Source organism: Pelophylax lessonae, assembly GCF_965119305.1.
Source record: "Pelophylax lessonae genome assembly, chromosome: 13".
NCBI classification, from domain to species: domain Eukaryota; kingdom Metazoa; phylum Chordata; class Amphibia; order Anura; family Ranidae; genus Pelophylax; species Pelophylax lessonae.
The window spans coordinates 66,651,497-66,674,674 of NC_138780.1; positions in this window are offsets into that span (position 1 = coordinate 66,651,497).

Below are 23,178 nucleotides of genomic sequence, written 5' to 3' on the forward strand. Positions count from 1 at the left end.
ACTGGGCTGTGAGATTGTGAGTGTTGTGCAACTGAGTGTCAAGTGAGGGTAGCGGAGTACCAGAGGGTGAGAAGGTAGAGTTAGGAAGCCAGGAAATAGCCACATAGGATAGACTTAAATCACTGAATCCCCATTAGATTAGATTAGTAGGTACAATGCCCGGCGGGTGTGGAGATGCGACTCGGTGTACATCTTGTGATATGTATGCATTCCTCGGTCATGCGATCGAGGGCGAATACAAATGCGCAAAATGTAAGCAAGTTGCTTCCCTGGAAGCTCAGGTCCTGAATCTAGGGAAGCAGCTGGCAACACTGAGACGAATGTCCATACCGGAGGAGAGCCAGGATCGTACCCGTCAGGCGCAGGCAGGGGTTGGAACAGAGGTGGGCGGAGTAATGGAGGTGCAGGCATCAGAGCAGAGTAGAGGGGTGACAGTTAGGAGGGGTAGAAGGGGACAAGGCAAGGAGGCTGATCCTGGGCTGGAGCACCCCAATAGATACGCCCCGTTGTGTGATGCTGGGGAAACCAGTCAGGGACCAGCATTGCTGGAGCAGAGCGAGGCCCCTAGGTGCCAGGGGAAGAACTCCTCCAGTGAGGCCGGGAGAAAGGGAAAGGAAAGACAGGTGCTGGTGGTAGGGGACTCAATTATTAGAAGGACAGACAATGTAATCTGTCACAAAGACCGTGTGCGCCGAACAGTCTGTTGTTTACCGGGCGCTCGTGGGGTTTCGGCACATCGCGGATCGAGTGGACAGATTATTGGGTGGGGCTGGGGAAGACCCAGCTGTCATTGTACACGTGAGTACCAATGACATAGGCAGAGGAAGATGGAGAGTCCTAAACTATTTCAGGGACTTAGGAGCTAAGTTGAGGAGTAGGACCTCCAAGGTAGTATTTTCAGAAATACTACCTGTACCTCGAGCCACACCAGAGAGGCAGCGGGAGACTAGGGAAGTTAACAAGTGGTTGAGGAGCTGGTGTAGTAAGGAGGGTTTTGGGTTCCTGGAGAACTGGGCCGACTTCTCAGTCGGCCACCGGCTCTTTGGTAGGGACGGATTGCACCTAAATGGGGAGGATACAGCCGTACTGGGTGAGAGGATGGCCGAAAAGTTAAAGGGGCTTTTAAACTAGGTGATGGGGGGGGAGGGTACAGATGTAGAATTAGCCAGTGGAAAGCAAGATTCAGAGGGCACACATGGGGGCATTAGCGGTAGGGTGTTCGGAGCTCCTAAACCCAGGGTGGGTATGGGGAAAAATCAAGAGAGCAGCCTAAAAACATCAAATGAGGATATATGTAACCGGTCAAAATTAAGAGGTTTGTATACCAATGCCAGAAGCCTGGCCAACAAGATGGGAGAGCTGGAGCTACTGATGTTTGAGGAGGACTTAGATTTTGTGGGGATAACAGAGACTTGGTTTGACAGCTTTCATGACTGGATGGTGACCATTCGGGGGTATTCCCTTTATCGCAGAGATAGAGAAGGTAAAAAAGGGGGAGGGGTATGTCTGTATATTAAGAACAGTATACAAGTAAATATGAGGGATGATATTAATAATGGAGCTATGGACGAGGCAGAATCCCTATGGGTAGAGCTTCAAAGGGAAGGCATGGTGGGGAAGGTAATATTGGACGTATGCTATAGGCCCCCCAACCAGAGGGAGGAGGCGGACCTCATTTTACAGATAGGATTGGCAGCAAGGATGGGAAATGTCATTATAATGGGGGACTTTAATTATCCAGATATAGACTGGGCAGAAGGAACCGCACACTCAGCCAAGGCTCGGCAGTTCCTAAATGTTTTGCAGGACAATTTCATGGGTCAGATGGTGAATGCACCGACAAGAAACAATGCGGTACTTGACCTACTGATTACCAACAATACAGACCTGCTCACGGATATAGAAATACGGGGCAACTTAGGAAACAGTGACCATAGGTCAATAAGTTTCAGTATTAATTACAGTAATAGGAAACACAAGGGTAATATAAGGACACTGAATTTCAAAAGAGCCAATTTCCCAAAACTGCGCTCTCTGCTAGAAAATATCAAATGGGATAGAACCCTGGGAACAAAGAACACGGAGGAAAAATGGGAGTGCTTCAAAAGCATACTTAACAAGGGGATTGGCCAGTGCATTTCAAAGGGATATACATTTAAAAGAGCAAAACTAAACCCTGGGTGGCTAAACTCCAACATCAAAATGCATATTAGTGCTAAAGAAAAGGCCTTCAAAAAATACAAGACGTGAGGGGTCATTGGCAACATTTAAGCATTACAAAGAGTGCAATAAGAAATGTAAAGACGAAATCAGGGCGGCTAAAATAGAACACGAGAGACATATAGCGGAGGAGAGTAAAAAGAACCCCAAGAAATTCTTTAAGTATATAAACAGTAAGAAAGTGAGGCCAGAACACATTGGCCCCATAAAAGATGACAAAGGAAATATGGCCACTGAGGACCGAGAAAAGGCGGAAGTGTTAAATAGTTTCTTCTCTTCAGTCTTCACAAAAGAATCGGGGGGCTACACTAACCCAGCTTGTAAGGCAAAACTAAGCAACACACCTCAGGAACTGCCGCCATGGCTAAGAGAAGATAGACTTAGAACTAAACTAGAGAAACTTAACATAAATAAATCACCGGGACCGGATGGCTTGCACCTGAGGGTTCTTAAAGAGCTCAGCCAGGTTATTGCCAGACCATTATTCTTGATCTTTAAGGATAGTTTACAGACGGGTACGGTGCCAGCTGATTGGAAAAAAGCCAACGTGGTACCAATATTTAAAAAGGGGCCGAGATATATCCCGGGTAACTATAGGCCGGTCAGCCTAACATCTGTAGTCTGCAAGATCTTGGAGGGGATGTTAAGGGACCACATACAAGACTTTAGTAATGAAAATGGTATTATTAGTAGTAATAAGCATGGATTCATGAAAAATCGTTCTTGCCAAACCAATCTATTAACCTTCTACGATGAAGTGAGATAAAGGAAAGCCTGTGAATGTGGTGTATCTGGACTTTGCAAAGGCCTTTGACACCGTTCCCCACAAATGCTTACTGTACAAACTAAGGAAGTTAGGTATGGACCATAAGGTGAGTACCTGGATAGAGAACTGGCTCCAGGGGAGAGTCCAGAGGGTGGTGATAAATGGGGAGTACTCAGATTGGGCGGGTGTGGAAAGTGGGGTCCCCCAGGGTTCTGTCCTGGGACCAATCCTGTTTAATTTATTCATAAATGATCTAGAGGAGGGGATATCTAGTACAATCTCAGTATTTGCAGATGATACTAAACTAGGAATGCCAATATCTTCTATGCAGGATGTGGAAACCTTACAAGCGGACCTGAACAAAATAATGGGGTGGGCAACTACATGGCAGATGAGGTTTAATGTTGAAAAATGTAAATTAATGCACTTGGGTGCCAGAAACCGGAAAGCAAGCTACTCACTGGGGGGGGGGGGAACCTCTGGGTGAGTCTAGGATGGAAAAGGACCTGGGGGTACTGGTAGACAAAAGGCTTGGCAGTGGCATGCAATGCCAAGCCTCTGCAAGCAAAGCCAACAGAATACTGTGATGCATAAAAAAGGGGATTCACTCCAGAAATAAAGAGATTATTCTCCCGCTCTACAAGACTCATGGTACAGGAGAATGCAGTGCTGCGGGCATGGTAGAGAAGAATGCAGGGCTGTAGGCATGGTACAGGAGAATGCGGGGCTGCGGGCATGGTACAGAAAAATGCGGGGCTGCAGGCATGGTACAGAAGAATGCGGGGCTGCGGGCATGGTACAGGAGAATGCGGGGCTACGGGCATGGTACAGGAGAATGCAGGGCTGCGGGCCTGGTACAGGAGAATGTAGGGCTGCGGGCCTGGTACAGGAGAATGCAAGCTGCGGGCATGGTACAGGAGAATGTGGGGCTGTGGGCATGGTAAAGGAGAATGCAGTGCTGCGGGCATGGTATAGGAGAATGCAGTGCTGCGGACATGGTACAGGAGAATGCAGGGCTGCGGGCATGGTACAGAAGAAAGCAGGGTGGCGGACATGGTACAGGAGAATGCAGTGCTGCGGGCATGGTACAGAAGAATGCAGGGCTTTAGGCATGGTACAGGAGAATGCAGGGCTGCGGGCATGGTACAGGAGAATGCAGTGCTGCGGGCATGGTAGAGAAGAATGCAGGGCTGTAGGCATGGTACAGGAGAATGCGGGGCTGCGGGCATGGTACAGAAAAATGAGGGGCTGCGGGCATGGTACAGAAGAATGCGGGGCTGCGGGCATGGTACAGGAGAATGCGGGGCTACGGGCATGGTACAGGAGAATGCAGGGCTGCGGGCCTGGTACAGGAGAATGCAAGGCTGCGGGCATGGTACAGGAGAATGTGGGGCTGTGGGCATGGTACGGGAGAATGCGGGGCTGTGGGCATGGTACGGTAGAATGCGGGGCTGCGGGCATGGTACAGGAGAATGCGGGGCTGCGGGCATGGTACGGGAGAATGCGGGGCTGCAGACATGATACATGAGAATGCGGGGCTGCGGGCATGGTACAGGAGAATGCAGGGCTGCGGGCATAGTACAGGAGAATGCAGGGTGTGTATTCATTTTGATTGCCGCGATCTTACCCATGAAAGATAGATGGTATGAGGACCTATTTTTTAGTGTATTGCGAATTTTAGTTAATAAAGGAGGGTAAGTACATTGGCATAATAGGTGATAAATATTAGCGAGTTGTATACCCAGGGCTGGCCCAAGACATTGTGCTGCCTGGGTCCGAGAATGAAATGCTGCCCCCCTCCCCCAAAAAAAAAAAAATTCACGCCCTCCAAGAGGTTCCCACATTCTATAGGACTAAGAAAGCAGTCAGAGGGGTGTGAGTGTGTACGGAGTGACAGCAAGAGCAGGACAGAGCAGTAGACACTGGGCAGATGAGCGCACCAGGCTTTCTATGGTCTATAGTGCCACAGTGCCCTGCAGGGCTGGGGGCATGGTACAGAAAAACGCAGGGTGGCGGACATGGTACAGGAGAATGCAGGGCTGCGGGCATAGTACAGAAGAACACAGGGTGGCGGACATGGTACAGGAGAATGCAGTGCTGCGGGCATGGTACAGAAGAATGCGGGGCTGTAGGCATGGTACAGGAGAATGCAGGGCTGCGGGCATGGTACAGGAGAATGCGGGGCTGTGGGCATGGTACAGAAGAATGCGGGGCTGTGGGCATGGTACAGAAGAATGCTGGGCTGCGGGCATGGTACAGGAGAATGCGGGGCTACGGGCATGGTACAGGAGAATGCAGGGCTGCAGGCCTGGTACAGGAGAATGCAAGGCTGCGGGCATGGTACAGGAGAATGCAGGGCTGCAGGCCTGGTACAGGAGAATGCAAGGCTGCGGGCATGGTACAGGAGAATGCGGGGCTGCGGGCATGGTAAAGGAGAATGCGGGGCTTTGGGCATGGTAAGGGAGAATGCGGGGCTGTGGGCATGGTACGGGAGAATGTGGGGCTGTGGGCATGGTACGGGAGAATGCGGGGCTGAGGGCATGGTGCAGGAGAATGCGGGTCTGTGGGCATGGTGCAGGAGAATGCGGGTCTGCGGGCATGGTGCAGGAGAATGCGGGGCTGCAGACATGATACATGAGAATGCGGGGCTGTGGGCATGGTACAGGAGAATGCAGGACTGCGGGCATAGTACAGGAGTATGCAGTGTCTGCGGGCATGGTGCAGGAGAATGCAGGGTCTGCGGGCATGGTGCATGAGAATGCAGGGCTGTGGGCATGGTGCATGAGAATGCAGGGCTGTGGGCATGGTGCATGAGAATGGAGGGCTGTGGGCATGGTGCATGAGAATGGAGGGCTGTGGGCATGGTGCAGGAGACGGACATGGTACAAGAGAATGCGGGGCTGTGGGCATACTACAGGAGATGCAGTGCTGTGGGCATGTACCATGCCCGCAGCACTGCATCTTCTGTAGTATACCTGCAGCCCCGCATAATGGCAGGTAGTGTGCAGTCTCACTTACCTGTTCCTAAAGGACGCCTTAGGATTTAAAAATGGCGCCGTCAACACGTCCGCGGTCGGCCTGACATGCACACTGTGAAGGCAAAGAAGAGAAGAGGCGGCCGGGGGCCGCCCCTCTCTAATGGCCGCCTGGGACCCATGTGTATACCCAAATAAGATATCGTATTATTGGACCAAATAAAAGATAAATTATTTTTTAAATTATCAAACTTTATCTAACTCTAGGAAGGGAAAGATGAATGGAAGTGCTACCGATTTGGAGACATTATTTTTAAGCCTAAGATGTTCACAAATTTATTTAGAAAAAGTAAGGCATCATCTGCATAAAGGATAAATTAAATGTCCTTTGGTGTAACCTAATATATCAGGATGTTGTGCTATAGCTATATAACTATAAGTTCTAAGGCTAAAGAAAATAAGAGTGGAGAAAGAGGGCACCCTTGTCTAGTACCCCTTATCAAGTTGTCAAACAAACCTAATTTCTTTTTATGGGGAGGTAAGTAAAACCTTGGACAGAGGGGTGGCTGTGGACGTAGTATACTTGGATTTTGCAAAAGCGTTTGACAAAGTTCCCCACACACATAATGTGTAAGGTAAAGTCTACAGGCTTGGAAATATCAGTTTGAATATGGATAGAAAACTGGTTAAAGATAGAATTCAGAGAGTATTGGTTAATGATTCTTACTCTGAATGGTCTAAGATTATCAGTGGTGTACCCCAAGGTTCACTGCTGGTTATTACTTTTTAATATCTTTATAAATTATATAGGGTCTGGGATTAAAAGTACCATTTCAGTCTTTGCAGATGACACCAAGCTATGCAGTGGAATAACTTCTTTACAACTTACAAGCTGACCTCAGTGCACTGTTTCATTGGGCAACCATGTGGCAAATGAGGTTTAATGTTGATAAATGTAAGGTTCTCAAAAAGGATATCAGGGAACTACAGAAAGTGCAGAGAAGAGCAACCAAACTGATAAGAGGCATGGAGGAGCTCAGTTATGAGGAAATACTAGAGGAACTGAATTTATTCTCTCACGCTTTGCTGGGGTTTATCGCCTTCCTCTGGATCAACTGCGGGTATGTTATTGCATATATGGGATTGTATGGTTGTGTTTTCTTTTTTGTTTTTTTATTGGTTGAACTAGATGGACTTGTGTCTCTTTTAAACCTGACTAACTATATAATGGGGTCTGAAAGAAGAGATTCGTTTAATCCCCATGAATAAGGGGAAGGGGATAAACCCATGAATTTTGTAATAAAAGACATGATATGGTGATCAGACCAAACACAGTGGTAAATACCTAGGGATATAATATTAGCCAGTATAATTGGAGAGCAAAAGATATAATCAAGTCTGGCTGAGGTATTGTGAGGGTTGGAGTAGAAAGTATACTCCCAGTCCCTAGCACCAATATTCAAGGCTCTCCAAGTCTTTTGGAATTTTGGAAACATCTTAGATAGGGAGAAAGGGGTGCTTTTAATCAATAGTGGATGAGCTACCATATTGAAATCCCCTCCTAATATCATGTGAGGGGAATGATATTTTTCTAGAATGTCAAGGAATTAATGAAAAAAGGAAGAAGATGCTTCATTTGGGGCAAAAATGTTTTCAATTGTGAGCTCTTGGACCAAGATACCACCCTCAAGGATTAAGAATCTGCTCTCACCATCTCAGTATACATCCTGGACCTCAAAGGAAATGCATTGTGTGTGGAAATTGCAACCCCTCTACATTTGGAGGAAAAAAGTGTATAATAGGATTGGTTATATGCTTTGTGGAAGTATTTTTGGTGATCTGGGTTGGCAAAAAGGGTCTCTTGAATTAAGATCATTTTTGCTGCCGCACGCTTATAGTGGTGAAATGCTTTTGTTCCTTTTGTTAGGCAAGTTAAAGCCCTGAACATTGTACGATATACATCATATATATATATATATACAGTATCTCACGAAAGTGAGTACAACCCTCAGATTTTTGTAAATATTCTATTATACCTTTTCATGTGACAACACTGAAGAAATGACACTTTGCTAGAATGTGAAGTAGTGAGTGTATAGCTTGTATAACAGTGTAAATTTGCTGTCCCCTCAAAATAACTCAACACACAGCTAATAATGTCTAAACCTCTGGCAACAAAAGTCAGTACACCCCTAAGTGAAAATGTCAAAATTGGCCCCAATTAGCCATTTTCCCTCCCCGGTGTCATGTGACTTGTTAGTGTTACAAGGTCTTAGGTGTGAATGGGGAGCAGGTGTGTTAAATTTGGTGTTATTGCTCTCACTCTCCCATACTGGTCACTGGAAGTTCAACATGGAACCTCATGGCAAAGAACTCTCTGAGGATCTGAAAAGAATTGTTGCTCTACATAAAGATGAGTTTGCCAAGTCCCTAAAACTGAACTGCAGCACGGTGGCCAAGACGCTACAGCGGTTTAACAGGACAGGCTCCACTGATAACAGGCCTCGCCATGGTGGACCAAAGAAGTTAAGTGCACATGCTCAGCGTCATATCCAGAGATTTTCTTTGGGAAATAGACATATGAGTGCTGCCAGCATTGCTGCATAGGTTGAAGGAGTGGGGGGTTAGCCTGTCAGTGCTCAGACCATACACCGCACACTGCATCAAATTGGTCTGTCGTCCCAGAAGGAAGCCTCTTCTAAAGATGATGGACAAGAAAGCCCGCAAACAGTTTACTGAAGACAAGCAGACTAAGGGCATGGATTACTGGAACCATGTCCTGCGGTCTGATGAGACCAAGATAAATGTATTTGGTTCAGATGGTGTCAAGCGTGTGTGGTGGCAACCAGGTGAGGAATACAAAGACAAGTGTGTCTTGCCTACAGTCAAGCATGGTGGTGGGAGTGTCATAGTCTGGGGCTGCATGAGTGCTGCCGACACTGGGGAGCTACAGTTAATTGAGGGAATAATGAATGCCAACATGTACTGTGACATACTGAAGCAGAGCATGATACCCCTCCTTTCGGAGACTGGACCGCAGGGCAGTATTCCACAATGATAACGACCCCAAGCACACCTCCAAGATGACCACTGCCTTGCTAAAGAAGCTGAGGGTAAAGGTGATGGACTGACCAAGCATGTCTCCAGAGCTAAACCTTATTGAGCATCTGTGGGGCATCCTCAAATGGAAGGTGGAGAAGCTCAAGGTCTCTAACATCCACCAGCTCTGTGATGTTGCCAAGGAGGAGTGGAAGAGGACTTCAGTGGCAACCTGTGAAGCTCTGGGGAACTCCACGCCCAAGAGGGTTAAGGCAGTGCTTGAAAATAATGGTGGCCACACAAAATATTGACACTTTGGGCCCAATGTGGACATTTTCACTTAGGGGTGTACTCACTTTTGTTGCCAGCCGTTTAGACATTAATGGCTGTGTGTTGAGTTATTTTGAGGGGACATCAAATTTACACTGTTATACAAGCTGTACACTCAGTACTTTACATTGTAGCAAAGTGTCATTTCTTCAGTGTTGTCACATGAAAAGATATAATTAAATATTTACAAAAATGTGAGGGGTATACTCACTTTTGTGAGATACTGTGTGTATGTATGGATAGATAGATAGATAGATAGATAGATAGATAGATAGATAGATAGATAGATAGATAGATAGATAGATAGATAGATAGATAGATAGATAGATAGATAGATAGATAGATAGATAGATAGATAGATAGATAGATAGATAGATAGATAGATAGATAGATAGATAGATAGATAGATAGATAGATAGATAGATAGATAGATACAAAGAATGTAGGGACATTTCAAAAGATATCTGGGACAATATACCTATAGGCAACGGGTACAAAAACATTTCTATTGAGATAAAAAATATTTCAAACACAGTTCAATTGATGAACTGTAGGTAGTTTAGATATCAGGTGAATAATACAAAATAGAAGAAGCAACGCGTAGGTTTGTCCATTGAATTGAACCTAAATATCATCAAGTGACCTGAGGGGGGAAGCTATGCACTAGCACAGAAAATAATTGAGCAACCAGAAATGTTATTAAAACACTGATAGGTCATCTGAAAGGAAAAATGCATGAAATGAGAGGCACAATATGGTTTCCTCTCTTTCATGGTACCCTTCCTTTTAACCCTGTTGGCAGCGAAAAGAAGACCATTACCAAAGATAGGCTTCCAGTCTACTGATATAAATCAGGATTCACAGTAACTTGAATGCTGCAGATTAAACAGGTTTTATTCCAAAAGTAGACACAAGATGTCACTGCTATTTAAGGAATCTCAGTGTTCTAACAGTATCTGTCCATTATCTGCTTGATTGTAAAATAAGGAAAAGTATGTTGACCGATTTATATCAGGACTTAACTTGAATGCTGCAAATTAAACAGGTTTATGTCCAAAAGTAGACATAAGATGTCACCACTATATCTGGAATGTCACCACTATATCTGGAATTTCAGTAAACTAACAGAATCTGTCCATTATCAGGTTGTCTTAAACCCGGGGTCTCCAAACTTTTGAAACAAAGTGATAGTTTACTGCCCTTTAAAATTTGGGGGGCCAGAGTGTGGCCAGTAGGAGTAGAAAATGTCCTGGCATCAGTGGAAGTAAACAATGCCATAGGCTTTGGTAGTCAGTCAGAGTAAAAAAAATCATATCATTGGTGTCAGTGGGAGGAATAGTGCCCCATCACTGGTGTTAGTGATAGGAATAGTGCCCCATCACTGGTGTTAGTGATAGGAATAACGCCCCATCACTGGTGTTAGTGATAGGAATAGTGCCCCATCACTGGTGTTAGTGAATGATAGGAATAGTGCCCCATCACTGGTGTTAGTGATAGGAATAACGCCCCATCACTGGTGTTAGTGAATGATAGGAATAGTGCCCCATCACTGGTGTTAGTGATAGGAATAACGCCCCATCACTGGTGTTAGTGAATGATAGGAATAGTGCCCCATCACTGGTGTTAGTGATAGGAATAACGCCCCATCACTGGTGTTAGTGATAGGAATAACGCCCCATCACTGGTGTTAGTGAATGATAGGAATAGTGCCCCATCACTGGTGTTAGTGATAGGAATAACGCCCCATCACTGGTGTTAGTGATAGGAATAACGCCCCATCACTGGTGTTAGTGATAGGAATAACGCCCCATCACTGGTGTTAGTGAATGATAGGAATAGCGCCCCATCACTGGTGTTAGTGATAGGAATAGTGCCCCATCACTGGTGTTAGTGATAGGAATAGTGCCCCATCACTGGTGTTAGTGATAGGAATAGTGCCCCATCACTGGTGTCAGTGGGAGAATTAGTTCCCCATTGTTGGTGTCAGTGGAAGAAATAGTGCCATGCATCAGTGGAAGGAATAGTGCCATGCATCAGTGGAAGGAATAGTGCCATGCATCAGTGGAAGGAATAGTGCCATGCATCAGTGGAAGGAATAGTGCCATGCATCAGTAGAAGTTTTCCCTGCTTACCGGAGCTGTTGGTAGCGGGGAAAATTATCCAGTCCGTTGCAGTCCCAGGCAGGAATTTGAGTGAGGGCAAGATGGCCCCCACTGGACTTTATGGCCTTGTAGGACCAGAGTGACGTCATAAGTCGCTTCCGCCCGCCGGCCTTAAAAGGCCCATTTTTTTTCTTGGTAGAAAAAAAAATGAATTTTTTTTATTTTTTTTTGCTTTTAAGGGTAGATGCGAGATATGAGGTATTTTTGACCCCCATATCTCACATTAAAGAGGACCTGCCCTGCTTATTTTTATTACAAGGGATGTTTACATTCCCTGTAATAGGAATAAAAGTGATTAAAACATTTTTTTTAAAGGGACAGTGTAAAAGAAAAAAAAGGTAAAATAAATAATAATAAAAAAAAGTAAAGCGCCCGGTCCTGCCCAGCTTGCGCGCAGAAGCGAACGCATACACAAGTCGTACTCACATATGTAAACGGTTTTCAAACTACACATGTGAGGTATTGCCACAATCAATAGAGCGAGAGCAATAATTCTAGCCATAGACCTGCTCTGTAACTCTAAACTGGTAACCTGTAGAAATTTCTAAAACGTCGCCTATGGAGATTTTTAAGTACCAGCATTTGTCGCCATTCCACGAGCCTGTGCAATTTTGAAGCATGCCATGTTGGGTATCTATTTACTCGGCATAACATTATCTTTCACATTATAATTTACTGTTTTCTTATTTTTTTAATTAAAAAAAGTGTATTTTTTCCAAAAAATTTGGGTTGTAAGACTGCTGCGCAAATACCGTGTGACATATAGTAAAACCATTTTATTCTCTAGGGTCTCTGCTAAAAAAAATAAATAAATAATGTTTGGGGGTTCTTAGTAATTTTCTAGCAAAAAATACTGATTTTACAGAAATAGGTCTGGTCCTTAAGTGGTTAAAGTCTGTTCTGAACAGAGCTAAACGATCAGGCTGCCATCCTGATCCGTGCCACGCAGGCACCTCCGGCTTCAGTACGTTTTGCGCCACTGACCTGGAAGAATCATCAGATCAACAACATCAAAGGGAACTGGGAGCTCCTAAACGGCATATTTGGCTTGGATTAGTAAATCTGAAAGTGCTGAAGCTATGAATTTAGTAAGACAGTCCAACAGTATATTCGGGGGGTGGGGGTAGGTCAGTAATGGCAGCCTTTTACACACTAACTAAAAGTTTCCTTTAATAATCATGCATCCTACACTTGTGTTGGATGTACTGTATTCAACCTTAAGATGTTACTTTTCCTTCCTTCATGCTAGGATTCCTCCGTTGGAAATGTTCCAGACTTTTAAAAGGAAGTTTTATACATTTTTTTAAACTGTTTTATATCTGCTTTTTTTCAGTGTTTGTATATATAATCTTTGCTTAAAAAAAACAAAAAAACAAAAAAAAAACCATTTAATTCTTTACATTTATCCACTTAACTTTAGGTGAACGTCATAAGACATCCTTAGGTTGAAGTGCAGATATCTGAATGATGCCTGCTGCTGTAGGAATCATTCAGATATCGTTTTTTTTCTACTGGCGATTCCCTGCAAAGTAAAAGAAATCATAACGGCTGTCCAACTCCTGTGCAATCAAAGAGCCAGAGAATGAATTGGCCAGCAGCAGCTGTTTACCATAGAGCTGACCGTGGACCAGATGGTCCATATGACCAATCTGGTCCATGGTCCATGCGACTCTCAGTGGGCACGGGCGACGTCATGACATCACTTCTGATGTTGGCAGATGGCTTTTTTAGCTGGAGAGCCTGAGGATCATTTTTTTTTTTTTTATCTCAGGCTTTTCAGCATAGAGGAGAGATCTGGGGACTTATAGACCCCAGATCTCCCTATTAAGAGGACCTGACGTGCCTTATTCCTATTACAAGGAATGTTTATATTCCTTGTAATAGGAATAAAAGTGCTCGCACACAGAAACGAACGCATACGTAGCGGCTGCATATGTAAACGATGTTCAAATCACACATGTGAGGCATTGCCGCAAACGGTAGAGTGGGAGCAATTTTTCTAGCACAAGTGTTTTTTTTTTCCCAAAAAATCGCCTGTGAAAAATTGCTGCGCAAATACTGTGTGAATTGCAATGACTGTCATTATATTTCCTAGGGTCTCTGCTAAAAATATATATACAGTATAAGGTTTGGGGGTTCTGAGTAATTTTCTAGCTATAAAAATTATCCTTTTTTACAGGTAGGACAGTAGTGCCAGAATAGGCCTGGGCTGGAAGTGGTTAAAGGGTTCCCAGAGCACTATGAATCAGGTAAAGAACCAGCATATTGAGAGCTAAACCCTCCAATAAGACACTGCTTATCACTGTTAAAATAGTTTATCATATAATTGTATTATAGTGCTATTATAATTACATCTGTATTGATTCATCCACCTACGTATGCATGTAAATTGTTTTTCTTTCTCCAAAGAAGCCTGTAAAACATAAAAAGGAGCCTAAAGTTTAACCTGCAGCCTCAAAGGGAGAATGCACACTATCAATACAGTGGTGATTGAAAGTTTGGGCACCCCAGGTAAAAATTTGTATTAATGTGGATAAAGAAGCCAAGGAAAGATGGAAAAATCTCCAAAAGGCATCAAATTACAGTTTAGACATTCTTATAATATGTCAACAAAAGTTAGATTTTATATCCATCATTTACACTTTAAAAAGTACAGAAAACAAAAAAATGGTGTCTGCAAACGTTTGGGCACCCTGCAGAGTTAATATCTTGTACTGCCCCCTTTGGCAAATATCACAGCTTGTAAACACTTTTTGTAGCCAGCCAAGAGTCTTTCAATTCTTGTTTGAGGTATCTTTGCCCATTCTTCCTTACAAAAGTCTTCCAGTTCTTTGAGATTTCTGGGCTGTCTGTCACGAACTGCTCTTTTAAAGTCTATCCATAGATTTTCAATTATGTTGAGGTCAGGAGATTGTGAAGGCCATAGCAAAACCTTCAGTTTACTCCTCTTGATGTAATCCCCTGTGGATTTCGGGGTGTGTTTAGGATCATTATCCATTTGTAGAAGCCATCCTCTCTTTAACTTCAGCTTTTTCACAGATGGCATCAAGTTACCATCCAAAATTTTCTGAAATTTTATTGAATCCATTTTTCCTTCTACTCGTGAGATGGTCCCTGTGCCACTGGCTGCAATACAACCCCAAAGCATGATTGATCCCCCCCCATGCTTAACAGTTGGACAGAGGTTCTTTTCATTAAATTCTGTGCCCCTTCTTCTCCAAACGTACCTTTGCTCATTCCGGCCAAAAAGTTCAATTTTAACCTCATCAGTCCACAGAACTTGTTTCCAAAATGCATCAGGCTTGTCTATATGTTCATTTGCAAAGTTCAAACGCTGATTTTTGTGGTGAGGACGTAGAAGAGGTTTTCTTCTGATGACTCTTCCATTAAAACCATATTTGTACAAGTAACTCTTTATAGTAGAATAATGTTCCACAACTCCAGTGTATGCCAGATCTTTCTGGAGGGATCGTGCAGTCAAACGTGGGTTTTGAATTGTTTTTCTCACAATCCTGCGAGCTGTTCTGTCTGATATTTTTCTTGGTCTTCCAGATCTTGCTTTAACTTCCACTGTTCCTGATGACTGCCATTTCTTAATTACATTCCGAACAGAGGATATTGACATCTGAAAACGCTTTGCTATCTTCTTATAGCCTTCTCCAGCTTTGTGAGCGTCAACTATTTTCAGTTTCAGTTTTCTAGACAACTGCTTAGAAGATCCCATGGTGCTGATTGTTGGGGCAAGGTCAGATGAGTCTGGGCATTTAAAACCTTTGAGATTGACATCACCTGGTCTTCCCAGACGATGATTGAGAACAATCCATGACACTGGCAGGTCTCAGCCTTGCAAAGGGGGCAGTGCATGCTATAAATTCTGCAGGGTGCCCAAACTTTTGCCGACGCCATTTTTTTGTTTTATGTAATTTTGAAAGTGTCATTGATGGAAATAAAATCTAACTTTTGTTGACATATTATAAGAATGTCTAATCTGTAATTTGATGCCTTTTGGAGATTTTTCCATCTTTCCTTGGCTTCTTTATGCACATTAATACACATTTTTACCTGGGGTGCCCAAACTTTCGATCACCACTGTATGTATTATTTTATATTTTATTGCTGACTACTACAAATAAAGAAATTATACAACAAATTAGTAGAAAACCAGAATACTTAGGTGACTTCTGGCCCTACCCCACATTTTCTGGGGAGGAGGGATGAGTCATCTTAGTTGATAGCACAGTATGATATATAAGTTGGTGTTCAGTCATTCATATTTTTGGTTTTGAGGAAGAGGGCTTATCCTTCAAAATGTGTAAGCCGTTTGGACACTGAAAGGTCTTCCCATGTCACCGGTGGAGCCCTGTGGACCTGGAGGCAGTCTCCCTTGCATTTTATGATATGTCCATTTATGGCATGTGTTTGGGAGTATAACACTTGCTTTTATTATATAATAAAATTGTATAATGGTAATGCGCTAGATAGGTGTGCCTTCTCTTTGTTATTTTGTAGTACATACAGTACCTTGCGAAAGTATTCGGCCCCCTTGAACTTTGCGACCTTTTGCCATATTTCAGGCTTCAAACATAAAAATATAAAACTGTAATTTCTTGTGAAGAATCAACAAGTGGGACACAATCATGAAGTGGAACGAAATTTATTGGATATTTCAAACTTTTTTAACAAATAAAAAACTGAAAAATTGGGCGTGCAGAATTATTCAGCCCCTTTACTTTCAGTGCAGCAAACTCTCTCCAGATGTCAAGGGGTCTGTGGTAGTGAGCCCTTATAGATCCCTAGCTCAGGATTCCCCAGGGTGCGGAGTCTAAGCCCCAGCCTGCTTCTTCACCAGGGCCCCTGATGGTGGGGATGGACTTGCAGCAGACTGGAACCAGGTCGCGGCCCCCAGGTAGGCCCAGCTGAGAATGTGGAGACCGCTGGCGTGTGCAGGGTAAACAGGAGACTATAAGGAGATCCAAGAGACAAGCCGAGGTCAGGACAGGCAGCAGACAAACGTAGACGGAGAAACAAAGCCGGGTCAGTACACAGGAGATCAGATACAATAGCCAAGGGATACACGGATGGGAGCTCAGAGAACAGCGAAGTTGCTCAAGCAAGGAACAGTGCACTGAGCATTAGTATATATAGGGAAGCAAACAGGGAGGTGACCCAGGAAGTAATTGACAGGAACAGGATATAATCCACAGTGGAGGACGCCCATAGAAGCCCAAACACCACATGTGAAGGGAAGCAAGACAGAAGCACTGCAGCAAGGAGGTAAGAATATACAGACAAAACTATAGGCTAACTTGTGACAGTACCCCCCCTCTTACGGGGCCTCCCCACTCGTTTGGGCCCAGCCTTGAGAGGAAACTTCTGATGAAAAAGTTTCACCAAACGAGGTGCAGAAACATCAGTGGAAGGAATCCAACATCTCTCCTCAGGACCATATCCTTTCCAGTCCACTAGATACAAGAGACTCCCCCTGGAGAATTTGGAATCCAAGATTTGCTTGATTTCGTACTGATCCGAAGTACTGGCTATTGGAGAAGGACGACGAATAGGACGAGAAAACCTATTGATGATGTATGGTCTAAGGAGAGAAACATGGAAAACATTGGGGATTTTTAGATGTGACAGGAGACGGAGCTTAAAAGCGTCAGGGTTAACCTGGCAGAGGACTGTAAAGGGACCAATGAAACGGGAAGCAAACTTCATAGAGGGTACCCTGAGACGGATATTCTTGGTAGAGAGCTAAACCTTATCACCAGGGAGAATTTTGGGGCTCACACGGCGATGACGATCTGCAGCTACCTTGTACCTAGAAGCCGCCAGATGTAAATTCTTGGAAACATCTGCCCAGATAGAATTGAGAGACCGTTGCACCTCTGCGGCCGCCGGCACCTCAGCAGAGATCGGAACAGGAAATGGTACTGAAGGATGGCGGCCAAATACCGTGAAGAAGGGAGACTCACCAGTGCTGGCATTAGCATGGTTATTGAGGGCAAATTCTGCCCAGGGTAAAAGATCTACCCAATCATCCTGATGGGCAGAAATGAAGGCACGAAGATACCGTTCCACATTCTGGTTAACCCTTTCCGTTTGACCGTTTGACTGTGGGTGAAAAGCTGAGGAGAAATCCAACTTGATTCCAAATGACGTGGCCAGGGCTCTCCAGAAGCGGGACGTAAACTGAACTCCTCTATCTGAGACGGGGGGCCGGATTTAAAGAAACTGCAGCTTCAAACATCTATGACGTGTTTCAGTTTCGCCGCGTTCAAATCAATTAACTGGCGCTGCGGCGAATTGGCTAGTGAAACAGCAATAATGAATTCCGCCGTCAGCGGGATTCACTTACGATCGCGGCTTCGCCAATTCGCAAACTTATGTCTTCGTGCTTATAGCAGTTTCACATAGCGATGTGGGGTAGTGGATTAGTGCACACATCACACGTCTGTAATTCATCTCCCTCTGCTGTAGGTTCGAGGCTTACCATCTCCACCTACTTTTTTTATTTTCTTTTTTTGTTTATATTGCTAAAATGTAACGGATTACATCATATATATTGCTAAATAATGTTACACTCAGAAGCGCTTGCAAGCTTACACCATTTTAAGTGTTTTTTTGATCTTGTCTGTGTGTCAAATCGATCTTATGATTGAAAGTACCAAAGGCAAGTGACCAAACCCCTACCCTACTTCAGGGCAAGATGAAACCTCACAATTTTACCATGGTCTTCTTCCCACATTCCATACAATGTTTAGTTCTTTAGCTATATGTGCTTTTTAGCCTTAACACACTCCTTTTTTTCCACCATACAGCTTTATTCTGCACAATAGCTAAGTGCTTTGCAACTTCACTGCAGTTAACAACGTCATGGGTTCAAATCACATCACTACACTTGGGATCTCTTTTCACTCTCATTTTTTTTAACAGTTTTTTTTAACTATCTTGAATTTGGGGGGGGGGGGGGGGGGGTGTCCTACCCAAATTTCAAGCACATCAATGGAAACAACACAATTTTGATTTTATGAGTGTGGTCCTAGTTTTATCGAGATGCAATTCTTTACATATTTACCATGGTTCTTACAATTTCTTGACCAATAAACATAGGTGTCTGATATTGGACTCTCTCCATATTTCAACAACACAGACCCTCATAGTCCAACACTACATTTGCCTCACACCTCAACACAACACTGTCACATCCCTACTCTACATTACAACCCCTCACATCAACAGTACAAGCAGCATGCAAAGTGCAAAACTCCGGCCTTGGCAGCTTAATGGGCCATACACTAACAATTTGTCTAGACTTTTTCCTGTAGACTTAACCAAACCATATAATATAAGCTCAAACCTCAACACTTTCAATTTGGATGCAATCAGGCAGGCCCTTGCACTACATAGAAAATGTCAATCTGAAGGATAAAGTCTTCTCTAAATCTTACAGTGTGGATGGCCCTTTTGTCTGTAGGCACCCACACAAAACAAAAAAACACATGTTCAATTCTAAAGTCTTTATTTATTTGAGAATGACAGCAGAAGGAGGGATGCAGCAAAATAATATTGTCATTCTCCAGTCCGTGTGCCTTTACAGCGCCAGACCACGATCTTTGCTCCATGGCTACGGGATTCTGATGTCTTCCACAACTTCAGGCAGAGTTCAGAATCTATTCTGCACCTCTACCAGCTCATAGGGGACAGGCATGGCAAGGTTGCTGGTCAGCTTCCAAGCCACTTTCGAAGTTCCAGGGTGTTCATGTTGGTCATTGGCCATGTGCCTTACCAAATATCCACTGACCACAAAAGAAGATGAGTGGAGTCCATCAAGGTGGGTTTCTACCACCTACACCCGCAAGCAGTACCACTCCTGGAAAAATAAAACAAAGGATAAGACATTTCATTATGAAAATCACATCTTAATGCCTGTTTGCTTCATTCTGAACTTCATTTAATTTCGACATCACGAGTGAAATAACACATTTCATGCCAACTTACACAAACCAGAAATCATTAATGTAAACATTTGAATACACACCTGTGACGCCAGACAGCCCATCACCACAGGCTTCCCATGGTACGTGCCATGATTCCAAGATGTTGATGTTCTGGAAAATTACAACACCATAAGATACCAAGCAGCCGTTCATGTTATCAATAACTACACAGGTGGCATAGACACAAATAAACACCTGCCAGCTCTTCTCAGCCCTTTACACTATTCACAATACCAACATGTTTATGGTTAGAGGTGCATGTTTTTGCTCAAGTAACACAATTTTACCAATGTTGACTACACTTTATCTACAATGGCAAGTGTCATTGGCAGATGATAATGACCCTCTGTCTCCCTGTGAGTGGCACCTCTGCTAACTAGCTAATTAATACACATGCCCTATCTTGACCGGTTACAGTACTTACATGTAAAGTGGCTAGCAACCAGGGTATTCCGGGTGGCCATACCGGCAGCGGTGCTCCGCTGCCTGGGGGCCGCCGGCTGACGGACCTCTGGCTCCCTCTCCTCCGTCAGCTCCCAAGATTCATCCCGGGCAACGCACATGTTGTGCAACACGCAGCACGCCAGGATGATCTTGGAAGCCTTTGTAGGAGAGTACAGGAGTTCACCCCCAGGCCGGGCCAAGCAGAGAAACCGGGATTTGAGAAGACCTATGGTCAACTCAATGATACTCCGGCTTCTCCGCAAGGCCCTGTTGTAATTCCTCTCTGCTGGGCCCTGGGGGTACCTGATTGGAGCCATCAGCCACGTCAGCTGCGGGTAACCAGCATCCCCTGAAAAATAAGAAAAATATACATTAGTTCTTCCTATCATGTGACTTTAGATGACTCCTCAAAATGGGAGACAATTAGGCATTTTACTAAACAACCTGCTCGTCTGTTTGCAAAAACTCATATGAAACATCTCAACTCTGTCTAACTGCCTAAATCACTAATACAAATGGGAAAAAGGACACACAAAGTGGTGGGTTTCTCTTGCAAGTTCCAACTTGGCCCCTATTTTGTTCCTATTACATTAGCCTAGGTCTTACTTCTGGAATATATCTGCAACTAGAGTGAGGAAACCAATATTGACTCACTTATGCAAAGTACTTTGGGGATATGGCAATACCATTGGAATCATTTGTAGGTTTTCTTTGGGTGGCTAGAGGACACCATTTACACATTGGTTAACCACCTTCATTGGACTCAAAGACAACTTTGCAAATCTTTCTTTTGTGAGCTGCTAAGCTGCTGATCTGGTTGTGTGTGAACAGCCTGACAACTCCTAACACATCCATTTTAGGTAGGCTTTGCTTAAATCAGGGTGTACACCGATGTAGCTTATTCCTATGTCTATGTAATCTTACAGTTTATGTTGTTAAGACAAAATACTTTACCAATAAGCCACCCTTCGGGCATTTGTCCACTTTCAAACACCTCGTACAGAGTACTGGTTCTTAACATACTGGAATCATGGCACGACCCTGGGTGACCAGTGTTGACACTCATGATGCGCTGTTTGGCGTCACACACTAATTGGACGTTCACAGAGTGGTACTGCTTGCGGTTCCGGTACTCACTTTCGTGGCTCCTTGGTGGCCTAATGGCTATGTGGGTGCCATCGATTGCCCCTAGGATTTGCGGCATGTGTGCCCGCAGGTAGAAACCCAACTTGACTTCATTCCACTCATTTTCATTCTGTGGCCAGTGGATAAAATTGGGCACTATATCCACTATGGCATTAATGACCAACATGAACACCCTTGAAACTGTGGGCTGGCTAATGCCCATGATACTTCCCGAAGTGGCTTGGAAGCTGCCACGCCCTAAAATATACAAAGTGGCCAGCAATCTGGCCATGCCGGGCACCGCATGGCCGCGCTGTGTGTCCGGGTCAATTTTCTCTGCTATGAGCTGGTAGAGGTGTAGAATAGTTCCTCGCTCGAGCCGGAACTTCCTCCTGACATCAGAATCCCGCAGCTTGTCCAAATAGATCCTTGGAGCAAAAATGCGTGGCTGGCGAGGTAAGGGCACACGGACTGGATGTGCTGCTGCTGGAGGTGCTGCTGCTGCTGCTGCAGCTTCCCCACCTTCTGCTGCAGCTTCCCCACCTTCTGCTGCCTCCTGTGCTAGGGCCTCCTCAAACAAGGCACCGATAAATGCCAGCATTGCACCATCTAATGCGTCTGGGATATCGTCCTCCATTTTGAACGCGCAAATTCGCGAATGCGCAGATATATATAGAAACGGCCGCTAATTATCACACCTGTGAGCCAGCTATAAAAGGAGCACATGGCCAATATGGCTGCTGGATGTTATAGATCGATGTTTCTTATGTGCTAGCAAGACCCTGTGACCCACAACCTACATTATCTGGAGGTAAGACAATTGTATCTCTCTCTCCCAAAAAAAAGGAAGGAGAGAATTTGTACTTATCTTGGGTGTGCTTAAGTTGTCTATGGTGAATCCCCTCCAACCCACAATAGCTTGGGAACCCCTCAAGTGTCTTTTAAGCATTGGCAGTTGGCCCCATGTGCATGTGGTTTGGACATGTGTTTTCTCATGTTTGTTAAAGGTGTGCAGTCTAGATTTGGCATCTAAACCTGCCCCCTTACCTTCCCAGCTTCCAAAGACACCATTTTTGCTTTCCTGATAACTGTAATTTATTATGTGCACGTATGTAGGTCATGCGATTTCTCATGTATGTTTAATGTTTGCAGCCTCCTTTTGCCTATAAAGGATTACACCACCCCCCCTCCACCAAGTTTGTTTGTGCCATTAGGTAAGTGTTTGGAGGGCCTTGTGTGATTTGTACCCATATGCGTTTTCTTATGTGTATTTTTTCCATTTCTTTGCAGCCTCTTCTGCTCTTTGCCACCACCACCACCACCGTGTTTGTGCCATTAGGTAAGTGTTTGGAGGGCCTCGTGTGATTTGTACCCATATGCGTTTTCTTATGTGTTTTTTTTTTCCATTTCTTTGCAGCCTCTTCTGCTTTTTTTGCCACCACCACCACCACCACCGTGTTTGTGCCATTAGGTAAGTGTTTGGAGGGCCTCGTGTGATTTGTACCCATATGCGTTTTCTTATGTGTTTTTTTTTTCCATTTCTTTGCAGCCTCTTCTGCTTTTTTTGCCACCACCACCACCACCACCGTGTTTGTGCCATTAGGTAAGTGTTTGGAGGGCCTCGTGTGATTTGTACCCATATGCGTTTTCTTATGTGTTTTTTTTCTTCCATTTCTTTGCAACCTCTTCTGCTTTTTTTGCCACCACCACCACCACCGTGTTTGTGCCATTAGGTAAGTGTTTGGAGGGCCTCGTGTGATTTGTACCCATATGCGTTTTCTTATGTGTTTTTTTTTTCCATTTCTTTGCAGCCTCTTCTGCTTTTTTTGCCACCACCACCACCACCACCACCGTGTTTGTGCCATTAGGTAAGTGTTTGGAGGGCCTCGTGTGATTTGTACCCATATGCGTTTTCTTATGTGTTTTTTTTTTCCATTTCTTTGCAGCCTCTTCTGCTTTTTTTGCCACCACCACCACCACCACCGTGTTTGTGCCATTAGGTAAGTGTTTGGAGGGCCTCGTGTGATTTGTACCCATATGCGTTTTCTTATGTGTTTTTTTTTTCCATTTCTTTGCAACCTCTTCTGCTTTTTTTGCCACCACCACCACCACCGTGTTTG